Genomic DNA, 20,084 nt, shown 5'->3' with positions numbered 1-20,084 from the left:
TAGAAAGAGTGGGAGTCCCCAGTGCACAACTGAGCAAGATTAAAAGTACGTTAGAGTGTCTAGTTTGAGAAACAGATGCCTCACATGTCCTCAACTGGCAGATTCATTAAATAGTACCCGCAAAACACCAGTCTCAACGTCAACATTGAAGAGGCGACTCTGGGATGCTGGCCTTCTAGGCAGAGTTCCTCTGTTCATTGTATGTGTTCTTTAGCCCATCTTAATATTTTCTTCTTATTGGCCAGTCTGAGATATGGCTTTTTCTTTGAAACTCTGCCTATTATCACCGATAATGTCAAAAGCCACACTGAAGTCTAACAGAACAGCCTCCACAATTTGTGTTAGTGCTGTGCTTGTTGAATGTTCTTCCCTATAAGCGTACTGAAAGTCTGTTGTCAATTTGTTTACTATAAAATAGCATTGTATCTGGTCAAAAAAAAAAATATCCAAAGGTTTGCTAAGGGTTGGTAGCAGGCTGATTGATAGGCTATTTGAGCCAGTTAAAAGGGCTTTGCTATTCTTTGGTAGCAGAATTACTTTTGCTTCCCTCCAGGCTTGAGGGCACACATTTTCTAGTAGATATGGCAAATATGACATATTACAGCATATCAATGAATGCATATCAAAATGTTGGTCTTTGATATCGCTTCCACTTCTATAGGCCTTAACAAAGGCTTCCAAACTAGCAGTGACTACAGGGCAAACAGACCAAAGGACATGGCAAATACTCACTCATTAAAAGTTCGAGACTTGTTTCCACTTCAATATGTCCCCTATAAACATTTTGCCAGAGATGGCATAGACAGAAATGGCAGGTCTGCTTCTAGGTCCTAAGCAAGATTGCAGTATTTTTTTTGTGTGTGTGTTATTCCTTACATTATTAGCTATTAACATTTTTGTGTTATTACAAACAGATGGAAATAACTTTTGGATATCAGAGCGGCGGTAACTCACCAGCATTACGACCAGGAATATGACTTTCCCAAATTGGATCCTTTGTTCGTACCCCCAAGGGTAATTTAATTTATCCCAGAGGCTGCTCCAAGACGCCGCGGCGGAGAATAGGTATTCAGAATGGACTTCCGGTCGAACTCCGGATGCGTGCACACCATCCACCACTTACGAGTATATTACTCGCTAATGTTCAGACTCTGGATATTAAAGTAGACCAGCTCAGGGTGAGGATCTCCTTCCAGAGAGACATCAGGGACCGTAACATACTCTGTTTCATGGAATCATGGCTCTCTCCAGACATACTGTCCTCGTCCATACAGCCAGCTGGGTTCTCAGTACATCACGCAGACAGGAATAAATAAATCTAGTTCAGGATCATATCATCTCTATCTTACCTGCCACCCTAGACCCACTTCAATTTGATTAGCGCCCCAATAGATCCACAGACGATGCAATCGCCATCGCGCTGCACAAGGTCTGAACACCGCCCTGTGCAACTGGGTCCTGGACTTCCTGACGGGCCACCTCCCAGGTGGTGAAGGTAAGACATTTCCCTGATCCTCAACACAGGGACCCCACAAGAGTACGTGCTCAGCCCGCTTGGCCCTTAAGACCTTCACAGACTTTTACAGATGCGCAATTGAGAGCATCCATTCAGGCTGTATCACTGCCTGATACCGCAACTGCACCGCCCGCAACCGCAGTTGCGCAAGAGTACCCAAGAATTTTGCTACACCCGCAATAACGTCTGCTAAATTTGTTTACGTGACCAATAAAATTTGATTTGATTTTAAATAGGAGTGGCAATATCGTCCACTAGTATCCTCATGAGCCGTCTGAGTCAATGAATGATGGAGCTGAGTTTTACCTTTTGCCCAAAATTTTATTTAAGGAGCCCCAAAGTTGTTTTTTTTACTATCAATCTTTAGATTTATCTTTGTTTCATAGTATAGTTTCTTATTTTTATTCAGTTTAGTCACATAATTTCTCAATTTGCAGTACGTTTGCCAATCGGTTGTGCTGCCAGACTTATTTGCTGTACCTTTTGTCTCATCCCTCTCAACCATACTATTTTTTCAATTCCTCATCAATCCAAAGGGAATTTAACATGTTTCACAGTATTTTCTTAATGGGTGCATGCTTATTAGTAACTGGAATAAAGAATTTCATAAATGTGTCAAGGGCAGCATCTGGTTGCTCTTCATTACACACCACAGACCTGCAAATATTCTTTACATCATCAACATAATAATCATTACAAAATGTATTGTATGACCTCTGATACACTATATTAGGCCCAGTCTTTGGAACTTCGGTTTTCATAGATATGTTAATCACCCAGAAAATATACCTCTTTGTTGATATCACATATTATCAAGCATTTCAAACATATTATCCAGATACTGACTGTTAGCACTTGGTGTTCTATAGCAGCTTTAGGTGAGGTAGATTAACCTGTAACCATAATACTTCAACATGTGCTCTGTATTGACAATTATTTATTCAATACTATCATCAAGGTATGCTATTTAAGATACTGAATACATCATGTTAATAATAATCTTCTGAAAACATCTGAAACCCTACTTCAAACAGTATCTTAAATAATCCTCCTCCTCATCTCAACCCCCCCTCCCTCTTTCTAGCTATGACTCTACTGTCTGCTAAATGACAACGTAAAACTAAAAAGTGTGATAATAATAATCTATCTCTGCCTTATTTTCCAGTTCTCACTACAGTATTGAACATGGGTTTCGAACAGAACTAAACATGGGTTTCTCACTTGAGAGAGAATGTCAATATCATCGACAGTGCAAGAACAACACGCAACATCACATCAGTTAACCTTAACAACAGCCATATTGATCTGTCCTGTGCTTATCTGTCATCAGACCAAAGCTTAGAGCTGTTTGGGTTAATTGAACACCCAGACAGATAGAAGACAAAAGGATCCAATCCACTCCAGATAATTGTGTTGTATTTTACATGATTTCATACTGCACTGAGGCATATGCGGAATTTTTTTAATGAAATACATATTTTGTCTTAGTATTATTAATGATAATTTCTACAATGAGTTTCAGAAAAAGATACCAGTATTATGATTTATGAATACATGCAGTCCAACAATAAGTTGGCATTCAACTGGCACAATCATAGTCTTGAATTTTATCAGAAATCATTAGAATATTTGAAAAGCAATCTTATTGTTTGCTTGTGCATGATGCGCAAGAAGATCAATTAAAGGGGACTTTTTAACGGAAGATCTTGAGACAAAATTGGACACACATTTTAATACATTTTCTGGAGCAAATAACAACAGACCATCATAAATCATTTTTGTAGCACCTATTTATCCTTCCCTATGTGACAAACACAGTGGAAAGGCCTTTCCAGGTCCTGATAAGTGTAAATAAATTACCTGAATTTCCCAGTTAATGGCTGTCAGCCTGCTAGAATGAGATACCATTGTGTGTCATGAATATTTTGATGGCGTGATTAGATCAAAATGCAGTGAATTCCTAAACAGCAATGCCAAAGCACTACTGATCATAAAAGTCATATTTGTTGCATATCTACTGATGTGAAATAATTAGAATGGTACTGCACTGTTAAAAGTAAGTACTTTGTAACACCAAAACTAGGGTTAACTGAGCTGCCACCAACTTGAAGAAGACTAAACCTTAACTTTGCTGGAGTATTGAAACACATCATCCTGAGATGTTTTGAAACATAACATGATGTGTTGTAACACTACTTAATCAAGTGTTGTGCAATACCTTGCCAGGAACTGGGAACACTAACAGAAAAGATTGAAAACACTATTTTGGTGTTTCGATTCCTGTTTAGTGCAGAATTAGAACAGAATTAGAACATTTTTATTGAGACAGTTATGCAATGACAGCGGGGATACAGATAGGTGGGAGAAACAGATTGAATGGTTGGAGTAGGGAATTTAACCCTGTTCTTCGGTGGGGAGAGGGATGAGGAGTCTAAGCCGGGTCCGTTACCGCTAGACCATGGGCTCTGCATGACTTGCATTAATTTTTATTAAGTATGTGATGTTTGTTATTTTTTTGTCAATTTCAATTCACCACTGAATAATTTCTTACAGTGTGGCTGTGTGGTTGAGTGGGTAAAATTCCTACAAAATGTACCATCTTACTGCCCCTCCAGTTTCTAATATGTCTAAATAAGGTATTGAAAAAATAAAGGTGGAATTCCACAAAAAAAATTATCCACAGGACCTTATCATCAATCAATATTTAGGCTATAAAGGATTTGCATTTCTAAACCACTAATTTTATGAGAAACATAGTTTTGTGTTTTCAATGCTGCATTTTACATGTACTTATACCCTCAGAGTGTTTTCACCACACTCTCAAAAACACCAATATTCAGGTTGATGAACCACTTTGGGTGTTTCAGAGTACTTCATTTCTGTTTTAAAACACTTACATTGGGTTTACATTCAAACAGCCTCCAAACACCAGATCTCAGCTTAGGTGCACTACTTTTCATGATTTCATTACACAATCATGGTGTTTTTGAAACTTGGTATTTTGAAAGTGTGTCAGTTTGCGACAAGATCTGCACCCACCAAAAAACTGTAGTCTTCTGATCTGGAAGCTTAAGGAAAATGCATGTCTTTTGGAACTTTTCTTGGTGATATCATGGTTTTTATTGTGATGTTAAAGCAGTTTGTATTTGGGTAGGAAATTAAGAAGAAGAAGAAGAAATGCCAGTTATTGTCCTTGTGAGACATTGATTGGAGACTGTCATTCTCTCTCTCTCTCTCTGCTTCTCCATTCCCTCTACCCTATTATTTGTCTGTGATAGGAATCACATACATGTATGAAATGCTCATATAATCTAATTGACAGTTTTGACTAGGACAAAAGTCTGACAGATAAATATTAGACAAGCAAAATTAAAGAATTGCTAGGTGAGTTAATTTGATCTCTCTCTCTCCTCCCACCCTCTCTCTCCTCTCTCTCTCTTTCACTCCCTCTTTCAATTCAAAGGGCTTTATTGGAATGGGAAACATATGTTTACTCTCTCTCTCTTTTTCATAATTTCCACATGCATACTTTAATTGTGTCTTTGAAATTCCATAGTGCCATATGTGCAAGGTTCAGGTCTTCTAATCTGCATAAATCTGAATCCACTGCCAATATTTCTATGCAGGAGATATATGCTCGCAGCGCCTGCCATGAAACAGCCATGGTACAGCAGAATTAAGTGGGACTACTTTTAATTGCTAATTTGTTGAATGAGAAAAGGCATCTGCACAGATGGCTGTCAAAATATGCGACTTGTCCGTAAAGATTGGCATCTCTGTGTTCATTTGCATGGTACTCTTCTCTGTGATGTTTCTCGATCCCCCCTCGAAACTGTCTGGGTAAAAGCTAAAAGACATCTGGAAATATGCATTCCCAAATAGCTGTTCCAACCAGCGGAGTCCACACCTGTCACTCAACCACTTAAATTTTACAGTAGAGGTGATGTTTATATCTCTCTCACATTGGAATCTATGGGGCTATGTTCAGCTGAGTAACACTAAATTAGTAAAACTAAATAACCATGTCATAATATGTCAACAGCAGATATAACTTGTCATACATAACCTGTCATAACACGGTCAAAACACTGTCGTGACACATATATTTAGACCTGTTGTGAAATATATTGCATTTTTTTATGAGTGGTTATGACACCTACATAAGAGTGTCATAACCCACAAAACCTACCACGGTAGTTATTTTATGGCTGGTTATGACATCAACATAAGAGTGTCAAAACCCACAAAACCTATCACACCAGGCAAAACATTCCATAACGCGATAATCTACTTGTCAAACATATTTTGTTATATTGTATAAGGATCCGCCCATTCAATTTTCGCCTAAAATGGCATACCGAAATCTAACTGCCTGTAGCTCAGGCCCTGAAGCAAGGCTATGCATATTCTTGGTACCATTTGAAAGGAAACAATTTGAATGTTGTGGAAATGTGAAAGGAATGTAGGAGAATTTAACACAATAGGTCAAGAACAATCGTTCTTTTGTATTTTTTTGTACCATCATCTTTGAAATGCAAGAGAAAGGCCATAATGTATTATTCCAGCCCAGGTGAAATGTATACTTTGGCCACTGGATGGCAGCAGTGTATGTGCAAATGTTATACTGATCCAGTGAACCATTGCATTTCTGTTCAAAATTTTGTGCCACATTTGTTTATTAGTAACTTTTCATGTTCAAAATTGTGCACTCTCCTCAAACAATAGCATGGTATACTTTCACTGTAATAGCTACTGTAAATTGGACAATGCAGTTAGATTAACAAGAATGTAAGCTTTCTGTCAATATCAGATATGTCTATGTCCTGGGAAATGTTCTTGTTACTTACAACCTCATGATAATCGCATTAGCCTACGTTAGCTCAACCGTCCCATGGAAGGGACACCGATCCCGAAGAAGCTGTCATTTTCTGAAATGGACCATATTGAATTATCATTGTAATTGCTCACACATTGATGTCAGACATGTACCTACCCCATTTCTCTGTTGCTGATGACTGGAATGAATGCGGGAGCAGATTTCAGGAGTAGGACAAGACCCTCTCTTTTTGACTGATGACTGACATAATGTCATGTACTGTACGTGATAGGCCTATCTGGCTTAAATAACGCTGATGATCATAACACTTCATTACAGTGCTTCTACACCTGCATTGCTTGCTGTTTGTGGTTTTAGGCTGGGTTTCTGTACAGCACTTTGAGATATCAGCTGATGTACGAAGGGCTATATAAATAAATTTGATTTGATTTGATTTGATTTGATAAAGTGTATTTTCTTAGTCCATGTAAAGTGACACAGGATGGTCATAGTGTTTCTTGACAGTGTCATAATGTGGAAAAATATGACTTTAAAGAATTCATTACAACAACAACGAAGGCTTTAAGAAACATATTTCAAACGAAAGAAAACTTATTGGAAAGGAAAACATACATTTGAATAAATGTGGGTTTTGACACTTATGTAGGTGTCATAATCAACCATAAAATAACATGTCACAACAGGTTTAAATATTTAGGTTGTGACAGGTTATGTCAGCTGTTATGACATTTATGACATGGTTATGACCATATCATAATGTGATATGACGCTAGGCGAGGTGTCAAGTAAAGTGTTACCACATTAATATTACTGCAGTGTTGTTTTTCCACAATGGTTTGTATCACTTTTTCCGTCATTGTCAGGTGTATAAAACACCATATGAAAATTACCATGTTATCTCTTTTTTTTGCATTCGCTATTACCTTACTAAGATAGATTGATAGTATAGTATACCCCTGTCAATATATCTATCTAACTAACCTGATTCACACTATATTTTCCCGTCATTTGAGAACAACAACCCCCTTCTGCATTATGTTCACTTAGGGCTCATCCAAGTCAAATTTCCATCCAAATCTGAGGGCAAATTGCAATCCTTTCACGCAGAACTCTCCACCAAAGCTCTGAGGTATGAATATGACAATATGTTGACATTTTAAAATGTCAGTGGTAAGGGTGCTTTGTAAAAAGCGGGAGAAGTACCACATTTCTTATAAGCAGTCCTGTATGAGTTGATGTTTAATGGGGCTTATTACACAATGATTTGTGCTGAACTATGAGAGACTGCACATGTTGGGTGTGATGTGTGTTTTAAATTCAGCGAAATTGTATCAGGACTAGCCTCGGCCACCCAGGCTTCGCTCAATGTGAGGTGAAAGCCTTTGACAGAAGCTATATCAGGCAGACATGATAAACTGTACTCTTGGAGGGAGTCTCATTCACTTGCCATGTTGCAAGTAAGGAGATTGTAGCTATCTACTTCAATCAGATTCCTCTTCTTTCTGAAGATCGTAGAATGACCAACGAGTTTACCAAAGATACATGAACAGGAGACAGTAAGCTATTCTTTCACAAAACCACTGCTATGTAATGTATAGATTTCTCCATTTTGACTTGATCTTTTTCCATTCTCCTCTTAGATACAAGAGCATGTTGACATTTGAGAACCGGTGATTGTGATGGTTGTCTTGTGAAAGTCTGTTTTCAACATTATCTGGAAACTTTGAGCACTGTAAATGTCCTCGCTGATGAGAGGGAGATAAGAACAAATAGTATTCTGCCTGTCTCTGTCAGGTGACTATTGTGACTCTTGAGATCTGTCAAGGATCTACAGATATACCCTTTATAAATCTCATCCTCTTATCTCTCAATTAATAAAAGGTCTCATTTGAAGGGGGAGACTGATAGTTTGCTAATGATGGTAGAACAGAGGCAAGAAACTTGACATTTTAGTCAATGCTGCCATCTAGTGTAATGGTAGCTACATTATTGTCATTCCGTTTCTCTAGGGGTCTCTGCAAGACACAATAAAGCACTATTGAATGAGCAAAGTAAACCATCGAAAAGCTTCCAATCCGGACTGGGAATTCTTAGATATGACATACGATATTTGTGTAAAACTGTAATTATTTGAAAGTCAAAGAGTTTACATTACTCATGGATAAAATAACTGCAGGTGAAGGTGTTGTGTATTGATATTCTAGTTTTGTCCCTTTAGGGCACCTGTAACCCCCCTTGCTTACTCCGTTAAAAGTAAGTACAAAAGTAATACAGTGTGCTATACAACAAAACTGGCGACGAGGAAGAAATGTTCTCACATTTGTGCTCATTATCTTTGGCAGAAAGTTAGAGTTAAATTTGTTATTTTAAAAGAAAACAAGGTTCTGGGAGTAAGGGACCGTCTGAAAAGTGTGGGAATGAAATATAAACCGAAAATGTCTGCATTGGTTGCAAATTTCGGAACATTTGATGAATCTGGGGAACAATGGAGTTCTTCCACAGAACGTTTTGAGTACTTTGTGTTGGCAAATGGAATTAATGCAGAAGTTGTTGTGCCAACATTTTTGACTGTTATGGGAGGAAAAACATTCAATGTACTGCTCAGCCTAGTAACACCTAAAAAACCTGGTGATAAATCATATGATGAAATTGTAGCTACCTTAAAAGGACATTATTCTCCCAAACCACTGATAATCGCAGAGAGATTCAGGTTTCATAAGAGAAATCAAGAGGAGGGGAATCAATCTCACAGTTTGTGGCTGTATTGAAACGGTTATCTGAACGCTGTGAATTTGGGCAATCAATGAGTGACACTATACGTGATAGGTTAGTGTGTGGCATGCGCAGCGATGCAATTCAGAAATGCCTTTTGGCTGAGAGTAACTTAGCATTGCAGAGAGCAATAGAAGTGAGTACGTCAATGGAAATGGCAAATAAAGACGCACAACAGCTAAGTGCATCGACACAAGTGCATAAGGTGTCTACGGAGTTTTAAAAAAAACAGGTAGGACGTGGCAAGCCATACTATCGCTGTGGAAAGCCAGATCACCAAGCAAAGGAGTGTTGGTGCAATTACTTAGACTGCTGAAAAAAGGGTCACATCGAACGTGCATGTAAAAACAAAAAGAGACAATCAAACAAAGTACTGAACAAAGGAAAAAAGACTTCGGGGAGTACAAAAAGAAAGTGCATAAAATGGAGCACACAGAGGATGAACAAAGTGATACCCTGTCTGAAGGGGAAGAATCTTTGCATGTTTTGTCCATTTCAGGCAATGGATACGGGTGACGCTGCTACAGGATGGAAACGCAGTACGGATGCAAGTGGACACTGGAGCAGCCATATCTTTGCTGTCTGAGGCTGTATACAAGGAGAAACTACATAACCTCACCCTAAAGCCCACAAAGATGACACTGAAAACATACACCTGTGAGATTGTTCCAGTGAGAGGAAGCATGATCGTTACAGAAGGTAAAGCTACCACTCTACATTGTGAAAGGCAACCATCCAGCATTGCTAGGACGCACATGGCTGGAAAAGAACAAACTAAACTGTCAGGAAGTTCACATGGTTGCAAAAGAGGACACAAACCTACAAAGGATATTGAGGAAAGACGCGGATGTGTTCAAAGGAGAACTTGGCAGTATGAAGGACATAACAGTTAAACTGACCGTGAAACCAGACAGCAAGCCAAAATGTTTTAAAGCTAAACCTGTCCCATACGCCATAAAACCAAAAGTTGAAATTGAGCTAAAGAGACTAGTGGAGAGTGGAGTATTGGATCCAGTGAATATTAGCTAAACAGACTAGTGGAGAGTGGAGTATTGGATCCAGTGAATGTTAGTGAAACAGACTAGTGGAGAGTGGAGTATTGGATCCAGTGAATGTTAGTGAAGCAGACTAGTGGAGAGTGGAGTATTGGATCCATTGAATATTAGTGAAGCAGACTAGTGGAGAGTAGAGTGTTGGATACAATGAATGTTAGTGAAACAGACTTGTCGAGAGTGGAGTATTGGATCCAGTGAATGTTAGCGAAGCATACTAGTGGAGAGTGGAGTATTGGATCCAGTGAATGTTAGTGAAGCAGACTAGTGGAGAGTGGAGTATTGGATCCAGTGAATATTAGTGAAACAGACTAGTGGAGAGTGGAGTATTGGATCCAGTGAATGTTAGTGAAACAGACTAGTCGAGAGTGAAGTGTTGGATCCAGTGAATGTTAGTGAAGCAGACTAGTGGAGAGTGGAGTATTGGATCCAGCTAATGTTAGTGAAGCAGACTAGTGGAGAGTGGAGTATTGGATCCAGTGAATGTTAGTGAAAAAGACTAGTGGAGAGTGGAGTATTGGATCCAGTGAATGTTAGTGAAAAAGACTAGTGGAGAGTGGAGTATTGGATCCAGTGAATATTAGTGAAACAGACTAGTGGAGAGTGGAGTATTGGATCCAGTGAATGTTAGCGAAGCATACTAGTGGAGAGTGGAGTATTGGATCCAGTGAATGTTAGTGAAGCAGACTAGTGGAGAGTGGAGTATTGGATCCAGTGAATATTAGTGAAACAGACTAGTGGAGAGGGGAGTGTTGGATCAAGTGAATGTTATTGAAACAGACTTGTCGAGAGTGGAGTATTGGATCCAGCTAATGTTAGTGAAGCAGACTAGTGGAGAGTGGAGTATTGGATCCAGTGAATGTTAGTGACACAGACTAGTGGAGAGTGGAGTATTGGATCCAGTGAATGTTAGTGAAACACACTAGTGGAGAGTGGAGTATTGGATCCAGTGAATATTAGTGAAACAGACTAGTGGAGAGTGGAGTATTGGATCCAGTGAATGTTAGTGAAACAGACTAGTGGAGAGTGGAGTATTGGATCCAGTGAATGTTAGTGAAACAGACTAGTGGAGAGTGGAGTATTGGATCCAGTGAATGTTAGTGAAACAGACTAGTGGAGAGTGGAGTATTGGATCCAGTGAATGTTAGTGAAACAGACTAGTGGAGAGTGGAGTATTCAATCCTGTGAATGTTACTGAAACAGACTAGTGGAGAGTGGAGTATTGGATCCAGTGAATGTTAGTGAAGCAGACTAGTGGAGAGTGGAGTATTGGATCCAGTGAATGTTAGTGAAACAGACTAGTGGAGAGTGGAGTTGTTAGAGGAATTCTAAATTCCTATATGTTTTGTAGCTAAAACCAAATTCGCACTCTCTCTATTTCATTAATGAGTTGTAAATTCATTAATTATGCATGAAATAGATCGAGACCAGTCTTAAAAGTCAGGTAATAGCGTTTAATTCAAGAGAGTACTGGTTTCATACACATTGGTCCACAGGTTATAAACTGAAAATGACGTCATCAGTTTCTCACACTCTCTCCGATCCACACAATAGCGCAGTGTCTTCAGGTCTGGAGATGTCTTCTACTCCCCTCATAAAACAAACATTCCAATCTGTCTAAAAGATAAACTTTTCTCCACTAATGGAACATCAAACAAACATTCTTATCTGTCTGAAAAGATATATGCCCTCCTTCTCCCTTTCCCACAAGGTACAGACAATTAATTTGTTTTACTTACATTTTCAGTAACAGCTTAATCAAGAACCCATACATTTCATACCATAACATAATAGTATTAAAATAGATGGTTCTAATTTAAATGTATACATAATTAATAATTTCAACCATAATTTCCTCCAACAATCCTCCCTTTGATCAAATATTATACATTCAAATCTACATCTAATTTTATCAAACATAAAAAATAAAAATATGAACAAACTTATAACTAACCTTATTAAAAAGGTTTATCAGATTTATCATACGAATAGACTTATAATTAACCTTATTATAAAGGTTTATCAGATTATCATATGAATAGACACATAACCAGCGTTTCCTAAATGTTCTATCTCTTCATGACACCAGTAGAGAGGCCCTATAGTTCTCGAGCCTTTCCTCCTCTCCTAAAGCCAAGGTCAGTCACTGTAAATCAGCATTCTAGACAGTCTGGAGATAGTTCGTCCCTGCCATCTGGAGATAGTTCATTCATTTGTACAAAGGAACAGACATCATTGTTACTAAACTCCTGACTATATTATATACAATTGGGAATGGGAGCAAGAGAGAATTCATATATGTACAGTACATAATGGCATTTGGACTAGTCAGTCCTGATTGAAATGTATACATAATTAGTCATCATTGATAAAAATTCCCTTAACAGGAGTATTGGATCCAGTGAATGTTAGTGAAACAGACTAGTGGAGAGTGGAGTATTGGATCCAGTGAATGTTAGTGAAGCAGACTAGTGGAGAGTGGAGTATTGGATCCAGTGAATGTTAGTGAAACAGACTAGTGGAGTATTGGATCCAGTGAATATTAGTGAAACAGACTAGTGGAGAGTGGAGTATTGGATCCAGTGAATGTTAGTGAAACAGACTAGTGGAGAGTGGAGTATTGGATCCAGGGAATGTTAGTGAAGCAGACTAGTGGAGAGTGGAGTATTGGATCCAGTGAATGTTAGTGAAACAGACTAGTGGAGTATTGGATCCAGTGAATATTAGTGAAACAGACTAGTGGAGAGTGGAGTATTGGATCCAGTGAATGTTAGTGAAACAGACTAGTGGAGAGTGGAGTATTGGATCCAGTGAATGTTAGTGAAGCAGACTAGTGGAGAGTGCAGTATTGGATCCAGTGAATGTTAGTGAAGCAGACTAGTGGAGAGTGGAGTATTGGATCCAGGGAATGTTAGTGAAGCAGACTAGTGGAGAGTGGAATATTGGATCCAGTGAATGGGCTACATTCAGTCATAAAAAAGATGGATCACTCAAGACTCTGTGGTGATTTCAAAGTCACCATTAACCCAGTCTTGACTGCTGAAAAATATCCACTACCCCTCATTGACGACCTCTTTTCTGGTTTAGCTGGAGGACAAAAATTCAGTAAGATAGGCCTGATATAAGTCTATCTACAGATGCATGTGGACCAAGAGTCACAAGAAATGTTGACCATAGTGACTCACAAAGGACTGTACAGGTACCGGAGGCTTCCTTTTGGAATCACCTCAGCTCCGACCTTGTTTTAGAGAGCTATGGACCAGATACTGAGCGGGCTCACTGGGGTCCAATGTTACCCCGATGACCTACTCATCACCGGCAAAGACGAGCAGGAGCACCTGAGAATCCTGAACACTACAGTACAGAGATTGGAGGAGTACGGTCTGAAGGTCCGGAATGACAAATGCAAGTTTTTCCCGGCCCTCTGTTGAGTACCTGGGCCACGTCATCGACAGTTCGGGCTCCACAAGGCGCCATCGAAGGTGAAGGCCGTTGCGGAAGATCCATCCCCACAGAACGTGAGTCCGCTGAGTTCATTCTTAGGACTACTCACATACTATGCAAAGTTTGTGCCAAACCTAGCTAACATGTTAAAGCCCCTGCATGAACTGTTGAACAAAACCAAATACTGGATGTGGATAGACAGATGTGAGGAGGCCTTCAAGAAAGTGAAAACAGCCTTAGCTCAGTCAGTCAACCCCAACTTGCCATTACAGTTGGCATGTGATGCATCGCCTTATGCCGTTGGTGTGGTTGTCTCACACATCATGCCATCAGGTGATGAAAGGCCAATTGTTTCCGCATCACAGACCTTAAGTAAAGCCGAGAGCAATTATGCACAGTGTGAAGCACTCACCATTGTGTTTGGAGTTAAGACATTTCATCAGTTTCTGTTTGGCCGACGATTCACACTGCTGACGGACCATAGACCCCTCACCTCCATCTTTGGTCCCCACACCGGCATTCCGTCGCTTGCAGCCAGCCGCATGCAGCGATGGGCGTTATTGTTGTCTGCTCACCAGTACGATATCAGGTGCAGAAGGTCTGAGCAGCACTGCAATGCAGACAGTCTTTCAAGGCTTCCCTTACCTGTCACACACACTGAGCACTTCCAGGCTGAAATCTTATACTTCAAGGAAGTGACGAACGCCCCAGTTACATCTGTCCAAGTGAAAAAGTTCACCCACACTGATCCAGTTATGTCTGAGGTCGTTGATATTGTCACTCGTGGAGAAGAAGGAGAGATGTTGGACAGCCTACAACCTTACCTAGTGAGGAGAAACGAGCTCACAGTTCAGTTTGGATGCTTGCTATGGGGTTTTCGAGTCATCATACCGCCGCCACTGAGAAAGCAGGTGCTTGAAGAACTCCATTCAGGGCACTGTGGCATGGTGTGAATGAAGGAGATTGCACACAGCTACTTTTGGTGGCCAGGTCTGGACGCAGCTATTGAAGACAAGGTCAAGTCATGTTCTGCATGCCAAAAGATGAGGAACATGCCTCAGCTAGCGCCACTACACCCATGGGACTTCCCAGAGGAACCTTGGCAGCGAGTCCACATAGACTATGCAGGCCCACTGGAGGATCGTATGTTCTTAGTCGTAGTTGACGCACACAGCAAATGGCAGGAGATCACAATGAAGAACAGCACCTCATTGGAGAGAACCATCGAAGAGCTACGGTCAATCTTCAGTCGCTTCGGCTTGCCAATGCAACTCGTTAGTTATAATTGCCCCCAACTGGTGTCTGAAGAGTTGCAGTTATTCGTGGAAGCAAATTGAATTGAACACATAAAGTCAGCGCCGTATCACCCTGCAACGAACGGCCTCGCTGAAAGGTTTGTCCAAACAATGAAGCAAGCTTTAAAATCATCACAAGGGAACGGCTCCCTCAATAACACCTAAACACCTTCCTGTTAACCTACAGAAACACTCACGCTACAATGAACAATGAAGCAAGCTTTAAAATCATCACAAGGGAATGGCTCCCTCAATAGCACCTAAACACCTTCCTGTTAACCTGCAGAAACACCCACACTACAACCAAAGTGGCACCCGCGTCAGCCATGGTGAAAAGACTGCTTTGCACGCGACTCGACCTCCTGAGACAGGTTGTACAGACACAACAGAGAGCACAGGTGGAGAGACGGAGCAAAGCAAGAGACAGAAGCTTCATAGCTGGAGAGAGAGTTCTTGCTCGAAAGTGGATACCAGCCACAGTGGTTGCACGAACAGGGCCTGTGTCCTACACAGTTCACACACCAGAAAACATAATCTGGAGGAGACACATGGATCAACTGTTGCCATGAACCAACCTCAGAGAAGACTCCTGTCAAGTGACAAACCAAGATCAGCTACTGGAGACCTACCATGACTACGAGCCATCACCTGAACATCCACTGCAGCAACCTACAAATGTGGAAAGTGCTCCAGACTCACCTGAACCAGCCAGAGTGCCTACTCAGGGTACTGTTGCACCCCAGTCTGGGCATACACCATCACCACTCAGACTCAAAGACAATGTGACTGTAAACTCACCTGAACGTCGTCATTACCCTGCAAGAGAAAGACGACCCCCTGACAGGTTGACTATTTAGTTCAGACTAACTTCCGACATTGGGGCAGAATACACCCCAGTTAAGTCTGGCAACTGAGGCAGTCTACCCTCTTTCCATAGTTTAGAAAATGAATATTCTGAAAACAATGGGCAAAACAGTGAATATTTACTTTTTCCTTATGAGTCATCAAAGGTAAAGGGGGAGGAATATGTTGTGTATTTATATTCTAGTTGTGTCCCTTTAGGGCACCTGTAACTGAATGTTCTTCCTGTGAAACGCATTACACAATGCCCACGTTAATTTCTACTCCCGTCTCATGTCCTGTCCTTATATTAGTTGTATAAGTAATACAGTGTGCTATACAACAGTAGGTATATGGAATTATGTTCTATCAGGGTGGCTTCTCAACTAAGGTGAACGTGTCCCGGTTTAAACAAAGATGGTTGCTGTTCTCTTTTGCGTTCTGTATCTGGACATGGTGTACTCAATCCCTCTCACCCCAGTACTTTCAGTGGTCTCCAAGACAACCAGCTATTTATTCCTGCTGTGGTGCTTGGTGAGAGATAGACCCTTAGAATATCACACATTTGGATGCAGGCTCATGACAAAGATATACTGTTATTATTGCAACATCTGCATCTGCTTTTTCAAAGCTGGAAGTTGCAGGGGCCCCAGAGAGGACTGCATTTGAGACTATATTGTATGTGACATTTATATACTATATTTATTGTAAAATGTTATTGATCTCTTAATGTGACAAATATTCCAATATTCTTCTAAAATAGACATGTGTGTCTTTAACTAGAAATACACACAAATTACATATAAATTACTTCAGAACAAAATATAGAATACAGCTTACTGATTTTTTTTTTAGAGAAGATTCGAATTTCAGTTCTCAAGCCTTAAAATGCAGTAGGATCACTATGAGAATCTTATTTCATGTCCATTGTAATTGATCCTACAGTTGTCCCATTCCAAAGGATTAAAAGGGAAAAACAATCAAACCCCTCCCCATATTTGTACAATAACTATTCTTCAGTAAGCATCATCTATATGTTAAATCAAACAGGCAAGTGGCATAACAAAAATGGATTCATTTTGGAAGAGTTGCTAAATCAAAAGACATCAAATCTATTCATTTCTACATAACACAACCATTAATTATTTATCCTACTACCAATGATCAAATAATGTAACTATACTGAAACAAATGCTTGATTATTTTCTTTGCTTGCATCATTTAATAGGTATTATGCAGCTTTCAAACCATTTTAGAAAACATTGCAATAAAAACAAGTCAAAGAAGGATAAGGTATGTTGGTGTTGTTGAAGTTGTTCTTTTTTTAGGCCACTGAATCTGCTTCTAATCTGTTGTATGTTCTTAAACAGTGGCTTTGATACAAGCTCCCCGCATTACATAAGGAAAACAAAGTCCCTTGCATTAGAATCATTATCTGCCACCAAATCAAATCCCAAATTAGATGGATATCCCAAAATCGAGAGAGGACGTTTGACTTTAGCATCACTGGTAAACTGAATACAATCCCTTGTGTTCATTCCCCTCCCTGATATTCAGCACTGGATTTAGAGAGAGCATCATCCTATGCAGAGGCGGACTTACCATTAGGCAGAAGAAGCAATTGCCTAAGGCCTCACATCCTCACCTCATGAGGTTGGCATAATTCATATTTTTTTTAAATATAATTTCTCAGCACTACAAACGACCCGCTATCGTGGTCATCGCTCTCATTCTGTCTTGGTTCAGCAGCAGCAAAATCTGCAGTAAGAGTCAAAGTTTCAAAGGAAATGGGTAGGGAGGGGAGTTTGCCTTTTCTCATAATAGTATAAACAGATGTCATTAACTAATAATGGACTTTCACCCTGACAGTTCCTGTGCATTGTTTCACACAATATGATCACAAACATGACTTTCATTGGAATTAAGTACCAGCAATGACCTGCTTTCAGAGCGGGGTAGAGAAAAGAAAAATAATGGAAGAAGATTTAATTTTAACAGAAAAATTACCAAAGTTATCGCATTTCTTTAGGAAAAACACAGGTGCTGTTGATAATTCTGCCATCATCGAGGCACCTTCCTCTAGCCATCATCATTGGTAGCTCCATGGTGAGGCACATCTTGGTTCCTCGAGCAAAAACCCTGTGCTACCCAGGGGCTATGGTGAAGGGTAAATCAGAGCTAATAAAACAGGATTTTATTGAGGTGATCAATACCCTGAAAGGCTCTGAAAAGCACCCGACTATCTTTGGTCCAGTGCCATCGCTGGGTCACGGCAAATAACGGTTCAACAAGCTCTTAGCTCTTCATATCTGGCTTAAAGATTTCTGCCACTGTTGGCATGACTTTTATTGACAACTTCAACACTTTTTGGAAACAAAATATGCTCTATAGAGATTATGGACTCCACCTAAACTATCTAGGAGCCTGCACCCTCTCTTCACACTTCAAGGCCGCGTTAAGATATTGACTCAGAGACATAACAAGACCCGCTCAGGTATTACACATTCAATCTTTTCTAAGGATTATCTTTGTACTGTTGACTGTACTGTCAGGTGTGTTGTCAGTTGTAATCGTGTACCCATTCATTTGAACTCGACTCTTAGACCTCTTAGACCTGCTATTGTTAGCTCAAAAGAGAAGCCCACTGTGGTCTGCTCGCCCAGTTCTTTTAGTTAAAATGTGAATTACATAAACTTGAATAACCCCTTGGTTTTCAAATCACGTAGAGGGCTTGGGCTGTTGCACAATAGCAACCACAGCCCATGTAAGTCAGTTTTTAACATTCCATCATTGGTAACTCTGCGAGTTCCCCATATTGACCGGCTGCGGCCTCAGGTCCTATCGTGCTAATCTTGGAAAAATAATTCACATTTCTACTCCTTCCTCTATTACTAATAGGGATAGACCAAATGGTTCAGTTCTATGCAATCTTATAGACATAACAACTATATCAATATCAATGTTACGTGCCTCTTAAGAGGAGGGAGAGTCAGGAGCAGGAGAGCAAGGAAGTCCCAGTAGCACAATCGTTTATTAGAAGTCCCAACTCAACAACAACAGGTGGAGGAACACGCCCAAACGAAGTCGACCACACACACAGGGAATAAAGGCAACACATGGAGGAGACACCTCTACTCCTAATTACAGTCCAAAACGGTACAACGACCATGAGAAAGAAAACGCTGTGGCGCAGACACGCACCCCTAACTTATCAACAACAGAAAATAATCCCTCACACAGAATAGCAGGCAGCGGAGGTTAATAAACTCACCGAAATTAACTAATAGGACACAGGTGTAAAGAAAAAACAGACAGACACAAACGAAAAGGAAAAATGGATCGGTGGCAGCTAGTAGGCCGGCGACGACGACCGCCGAGCACCGCCCGAACAGGGAGAGGAGCCACCTTCGGTGGAAGTCGTGACAATCAACCATAAGACAGGGCCTGCAACTGCCTATTCAATGTAGCTTGTTTAAGTTGGAGACTACATGTAAGGACTTGGGTTGATGCAGCTTACTTCCTAAATTGGATTACATCAAGATCTGGGCTATGCAGACAAATTTAGCAAGCTAGGTTGCAATGGAGCCTGCTTTGAATGGAATAGCTAACAAACATTTCTAGTGCTGTAGAAGCTGTTTATTGTGCTCTTGTCCGGGACAATAGTGACAATCTGAACTTCCAATGCAGCAATTGTTTGCTAGCAGAGGATTACAAGAATGAGGTGGCTATGGTGAGCAAAGAAATCTCAATTCTGCGCGAATTTATGAGGAAAATGCAAATTGGAACTTTCTCGTTCTCAACTCCTATGGCTGGACACCACTCGGGCCTGATGGATGTTTTCCCACCTTGTCATCTGTCCCTATCCGAATTACCTGTACTTCTTGGAACTTGCCTGCCAAGGAAGTCGTCTCCATCTGCTTCTCGTCCTCCATCCTGTATTGAAGTAGACGGAGAACAGCAAGAAGAAAGTTCCAATCAGTGCTGATCCCATGTCACAAGTCGTGGAGACCGAAGGCAGCGGCATGCTGCTAAATGAATGGGAGTGACTGCGAGAGTTTCTTAGCAGATTGACATGAGGAATAGCTTCGCTGCACGGTGCCTGATCTACCTGTGCCTTCATCACTGGGATTGAATGTGTCTGCGACAGCAGTGCTGACATAAACTACGTTGACTCCAGCAGCAGCTTTGTCGTCGAGTTCAGCTCCAATCCCTCTCTCTGGATCTGACGTGCTGTGGGAAGTCTGGACCTATCGCCGGGAGCAGCGGGAGTATGCTATCCTGCTTCTCATGTGCCCTTGAAAGGATCAACTAATTGTGTGAGGGGTAGG

Source organism: Oncorhynchus clarkii, chromosome 18 (genome assembly GCF_045791955.1).
Source record: "Oncorhynchus clarkii lewisi isolate Uvic-CL-2024 chromosome 18, UVic_Ocla_1.0, whole genome shotgun sequence".
In the NCBI taxonomy this organism is placed as follows: domain Eukaryota; kingdom Metazoa; phylum Chordata; class Actinopteri; order Salmoniformes; family Salmonidae; genus Oncorhynchus; species Oncorhynchus clarkii.
The sequence above is the reverse complement of the archived record's forward strand: the minus strand, read 5'-3'. Positions refer to the sequence as shown.